The sequence below is a fragment of the Dipodomys spectabilis genome, unplaced genomic scaffold, assembly GCF_019054845.1.
Source record: "Dipodomys spectabilis isolate Male_0828 unplaced genomic scaffold, ASM1905484v1 ptg000175l, whole genome shotgun sequence".
NCBI lineage: Eukaryota > Metazoa > Chordata > Mammalia > Rodentia > Heteromyidae > Dipodomys > Dipodomys spectabilis.
Window position 1 is genome coordinate 7,718,557 of NW_024870852.1, and position 6,000 is coordinate 7,724,556.

General features: G+C 45.0%; 1 protein-coding gene across 2 annotated transcripts in view; it reads right to left on the reverse strand.

Moving 5' to 3' along the window:
• The window catches only part of Ptpra (protein tyrosine phosphatase receptor type A), a 123,030-nt gene extending 117,683 nt beyond the window's left edge, over positions 1–5,347 (reverse strand). The window contains exon 1 of one of the 2 annotated variants that reach the window (XM_042694396.1): positions 5,260–5,347. The gene's annotated coding sequence lies outside the window, so the exon portion shown is untranslated. The remainder of the gene's footprint in view (positions 1–5,259) is intronic. The other variant, XM_042694397.1, reaches the window with a different exon arrangement.
• Between the last annotated feature and the right edge of the window lie 653 nt (positions 5,348–6,000).

The window sequence follows — 6,000 nt, forward strand, 5'->3', positions numbered from 1 at the left end:
CTGTCCTGAGCTATCAAACCCTTCCTAGCTCAGGGCCTTTGTGAATGCTTACCTGTTGAATGTCTCTGACACTCCCAAGAAACCCAATTCTTCTACTTGGACCACATCCACCATGTCTATAATTACTAAAAGGTGATTAATGTCTATCTACTGCACTAACAAGTGTCATGAGCACAGATATCACACCCAAGTTACTTTGTGATCTCCCCTGCTCCTGGCCAATGCCTTATATATTCAATAGAACACCATCTAGTCCTAGATTTCATAGCAATATGATCCTATTGCACTTTTACAATTTTTTATAAAATATAAATTGGGAGTTGGGGGGCCAGTGGCTCATGCCTATAATACTAGGTACTCAAGAGGCTAAGATTTGAGGATCTCAGTTTGAAGCACCAGGCCAGCAAAGTCCATGAGGCTCATCTCCAATTAACCACCAAAAAAATCAAAAGTGGAAAATGCCAGACTTGAGCAAGAAAACTAAAGGACAGAACTCAAGCCCTGAGTTCAAGCTCCAGTACCAGCAAACACACACACATATACAAAACTAAAACAAATGTACACACACACACATACACACACACAAATCAAACTTACCTCAAGGCACCTCTGTCTTTCTTCCAAATTAATAAAATATGAAGTATTAGCTTTTTCTTTTTAAGTAGTAATACTGGCTAAGTACCCTAGAAACAGGGCTACATATGTTTCTGATACAATTGTAGACTAATTCAATTATCAGAGGTAGCAACTGAGCACTAAACTATTCCTCTGACTCGTTAAGCCCACTTAAGAAGTAAAGGTCCAAGAAAATAATCCAAAAGAAGTACTTGAACATGGGTGCATGGGTTTATAACAGAATAAAGAAAAGAAAGGAAGAAATAAAGCACACTATACAAATTACACATTTTGATTCATGGAATACTATACTGTGATTTTAAAATATTCTGATTTGGGGCTGGGAGGGTGGTTCAGTGGTAGAGTGCTTGCCTTGCATGTATGAGGCCCTGGGTTCGATTCCTCAGCACCACATAAACAGAAAGAGCTGGAAGTGGCGCTGTGGCTCAAGTGGTAGAGTACTAGCCTTAAGCTGAAGAGCTGAGGGACAGCACCCAGGCCCAGAGTTCAAGCCCCACAACAGATAAAAATTAAAAAAAAAAAAATATTGTGATTTAAGATAGTAAAGACACATAAACAAGTAAATATAAAATATTTTATGCTACTCAACAATTCAAAACTCATATTCCCTATTTACAGACTACAAATATAAAAATCAATGTATATATAGAAATTTAAAGTATAGTTTTATATTTAGTGAATTCTCTTTTCAATACAGAATATGTTAAAAATAAACCTTAATATTGGGTTATTTGTAGGTTTTCTTCAGCTTCGGAATCTGGAAACATTTATTAGTTGTTGTACTAAAAATTTAAAAAAAAACCCACAAGACTATATTTGGCCAGCTTCCTACTTTTAACTCAAGCCTGGGGCTCATTTTTCCATGTGAAGATGGAGGAAAAAAAATAATCCAACAATATTACAAATTAATTCTGAGTGTCTCCATGAGAGGTACTAGATGCCAGAGCTGCAAAAATAGGCCACTACTACTTAACACTGATCTTCTTGCACGCGTCACTTGAATCCTTCTAAGCCTCAGTGTCTTCTATTCGAACTGAAAACAGGCTAAAATCACATAGGGGGTGGGTGGGAAGCAGGCATGTGATAGCTGAAAAAGCATCACAGATGATCTCATTAGGTATTTTGGTGAACATCCAACACATTTTGGGGAACAGGTTAAATTCAAACAATTATCTCAAAGGGTTGGTAATTTGGCTACGTATCTTTAAGAAAAGCATATATGTCCTTTGACCCAGTAGTTCTACTTCAAAAAGTATATCATTGAGATAACTGTACAAATGAGCACATACCAATGTATATCCAAAGGATACTCACTATATTTCTTAGAAATATAGTGGGCTATAACAAATGTTTAACCTGAAGCCTCATTAAACATATACAATAGTCCTATGTACAAATACAGCTTATTTCACAATGCAGTCATATAGTGTCAATACAAAGAATAAATAATTCAGCAGTGGCTCACCCCTATAATCCTAGCTACTCAGAAGGCTGAGATCTGAGAATCATGATTTAAAGCCAGACGGGGCAGGAAAGTCCATTGGACTCTTAATTCCAAAATCTCCCAATAAGCTGGAAGTGGAACTGTGGCTCAAGTGGTAAAATGCTAGCCTTGAGCAAAAAAAGTTCAGTGATGGAGCCCAGGCCCTAAGTTCAATTCCCCCCTAAAAGAATGAATAATTTTGAATAATTCTGAATATAGTAATAAGGTGTAATTTCTTAAGTATGTTAATTAAAGAAGGTGAGACAAACATGCAATGGTGAGAAGAATATGTCAACACACATAAAGGAACAGTGCCTATGGGAGGTCACAGAAGCGAGAGACTCCAGCTATCTCTGGGAAGGTTAGGAAGCAACAAACTTGGGGTCAGGGTAGAGGAGATTTATTTTCTCTACATACACCTTTACACTGCTAGATTTTCCTCTCAAATGCATTATCTTCTCAAAACTGAGCAGAATTCTCTCTAGAGAGGAATAATCTACTAAGTCTAAGAGGATGTGATGCTATGTTGTGGAGCTGGGCCATTACCTTCTAAATTGACAGGTTATCAGCATCTGGCCCCCAAAGGCACCATCAAAAGACCTTTCTAATGCCCAATGAGTCCCAGGTCTCTGATCTCCTTTAAACCTTTCCATGGTTCAAACTCTTTTTTTTTTTTTTTAATCAGTCATAGGGCTTGAATTCTGGGCCTGGGCACTGTCCCTCAGCTCTTCAGCTCAAGGCTAGGGTTCTACTACTTGAGCCACAGGGCCACTTCCAGTTTTCTGCTGGTTTATTGAAGATAAGAGTTTCATGGACTTTCCTGCCCCGGCTGGCTTTGAACCATGATCCTCAGATGTCAGCCTCCTGAATAGCTAGGATTACAGGCGTTTGGCTCAAACTCTTAACACAGCCTTCAAACTGACCCTAATCTCATCTATTCAATTCTATTCCCAAAGACAGTCGGTCCTTCCACCTCCAAGCTTTCTCCCTTTTTACTGTGTGCTGTCCATCATAAACTTTTTTTTTTTTTGCCTGTCATGGGGCTTGAACTCAGGGCCTGGACACTATCTCTGAGTTTCTTTAGCTCAGGGCTAGTGTTCTACCACTTGAGACTTTTTTCTGTTTATGTAGTACTGAGGAATGGAATCCAGGGCTTCATGCATGCTAGGCAAGCACTCTACCACTGAACCACATTCCCAGCCCATTATAAACAAACTTCTATACATCCTTCAGAACCCAAAGGATTCCTGCCAAGGAAGTTTTCTTTAACCACTCAAGGAATGTAATCTGTGCAGCCTAGCAGAGGCTCTGAAGGTAGACTGACAGGACTCAAATTCCGACTATTGTCTCATATGCCCACCATAGAGATTTAGTTTTCAGCCCTACAGAGTAGGAATAAGCCCCTATACAACCATTGAAAAGATTACATGAGAGAATCATGTAGGCGTTTATTACATAACCTGTCACAGGCAAATAAAAGGTAATAGCAATCATTATTACTCCAATAGCACCTACAGTGTAATTATATCCACCTGTCCTGCATTGGTCTGTGAGTGCTTCAAAGGAAAGGACTCAAGAAGTTTCTCACTTTCATTTTGCATCATAATCAAGTGCTTTACCTGGCAAATAGATGACACATAAATACACGTAAGTCAAAGGGCTTGCATTTTAATTCTGTAGTGCATCCACATGCTAAAAAGGTACCCAGGAAGTGAACTCCTGGATCTCACCATTCATTATAGTATATCTGAGGCCCCCTTGAGCAGTGAAAAATGACTAAGGGGATTTTAGTCTTTCAGGGACAGTCAAGCAAGTTGGAAGCCTGTGGAACATGGGACCTGTCAGTTTCTGCCTGCTATTTATGGAGGCTAGGTGGCATAGACTTGGGGAGATGGGGAATCAGAGGTACCAAAAGTCCTGACCATGCATTCCAAACAGGTCTTTGAGAAAGACTAGTGAAAATTCTCTTGGGAAATGGAGACGACCGGGAAGAATTCTCCCAGCACAGTCAATATGGGAGGAAACAGGACACAAGAAAGCAAAAACCTCCAAATAGGTGAAGGGGCAGTCAGGCAGACTCTGAAAAGCTAGGCCCACAGGAGGATAGGATTAAGCTACATGTAAAGTAAGTTGAAGCAAGACTGTCCAGGGCCCTTTGTGACCCAATTAAGACATTTTGAGTTTCATTCATCCCACAGGATAAACAAAAAAATGAAGGAGGTTTAAAATAAACAAGTGACAGCATCTGATCTGTGTTTTTAAAAGGAGTGGCCAGGCAGGAAGATGCTCGCCCTTTCCTAGTCAATCCTCTCACCCACCATCTTTTGGGTTGTCTGGCTGTCTCAACAGCTAGCAGGTGGTTAGTGAAGCAATCTCAGAGGAGATATGTCTGGTTCCAGCAGCAATCCTTATTCTAGCCAAAGGCTTCTACAGGCATTACTCTGCTCAGGAAGGGTTTGAACATTCCTCTTTTCCTGTCTTACAAGTATTACTGACCACACACACACACACACACACACACACACACACGCCTACCTCAACATGAGCCTCAGTTCTGCCATTAAGGTTTTTATTTTCAGGAAATATATTTGAGGATGTGTGTGTGTGTATGAAAAAAAAAAATAGTGAGAGTAAAAAGGGAGGGGATCTGCATTCCCAAGTGACTCATTATGAATTCTGAGCAGCTCTCTGGTCCCCTATTTCCCCGTTCCTAATGCATCTTCAACAGTTGGGAGTGGACGGCAAAGAGAGGGGCCTGGGAATCGGGCCAGGAGGGGCTTTTAGGGAAAGAAACTTGGGTCATTGCAAAAACAAAATTTCTCTTGCCAGGAGTTTCTTTTTTCTCTCCCATCAAATGGACCTAGGCAAATGCTGTTCTCGCTGTTCCAAGTTTCTTGTTTCAGAATGAACTATGGCAGCGCCCTGGCCAGATCCCAGGAGAGGGCCCGCAAAGTTCCTGGGCAGTGGAGAGGGGTCGGTGCCCTGTCCCACACGCTTCCGGAGACCCCCACCCCCGCCCACCGCGCAGGGATGCAGATCCCAGCGCACAAGCCCGAGGGACCCCGCCCGGAAAGGAAGAGCCCAGGGACCCCTCCCACCCGCGTCCGGAGCCCACCCGGGCGGCGGCCGCGAACACTCACCGAGTCCGGCGTTGGGCGGGACCACGGGGGACCGGGACGGCAGCTCCGCCTCAGTTCCGCGGCGGCGGCGGCGGCGGCGGCGGCGGCGGCGGCGGCTCGGCCCGCCACTCGCCCTCAGGGCCGCCGCCCGGCCCGCAGCTCCAAGCCCCGCGGCGGCGGCGGCGGCCTCGCCTGCATGGCGATGGGAAGTGACCGAGGGACGACGGCGCAGGCGGCGGTGATGGCGGCCTCGGCCCGGGGTCCGAGCTCGGTCGCGCGCGCGCGCGCGTCCCTGTCAGAGCTGCACTCGCCGCAGCCTCGCTCGCGATCCTGCCTCGGTTGTAAGGCGCGTGCTCATTGGCTGTTCAGAGGAGGGCGCTGGTTGGCCGACGCTGGACGGGCGTCTCCGGCTCTCGCGGGCCCCGCCCTTGCGTGCCTCCCAGCGCTCTTTTCGGGGGTGTGAAGTCTGTCTCACGGTCCTCTACAGCTCAAGGGACTTCAGCCTACGGAAAGCAGGACTTCGGTCGCGCCGGTAGATCGTTCCGCAACGTCTTCCAATTGTCTACAAGCTCAGGAACCTGGACCTGGGGCTTTCTTCCCAGTTTACGGATGCGGAAACTGAGGCCAGAGACTTGCCACACCAATACTCACCGACTGGGGTGGCCTAGAACACGAAAACCATCTTTACACTCCTCCAAATGCGATCGATTCGGTCTTCTCCCTGCTCACCCCACCCCCGTTACTGCCAGGTACTTGGAAGAC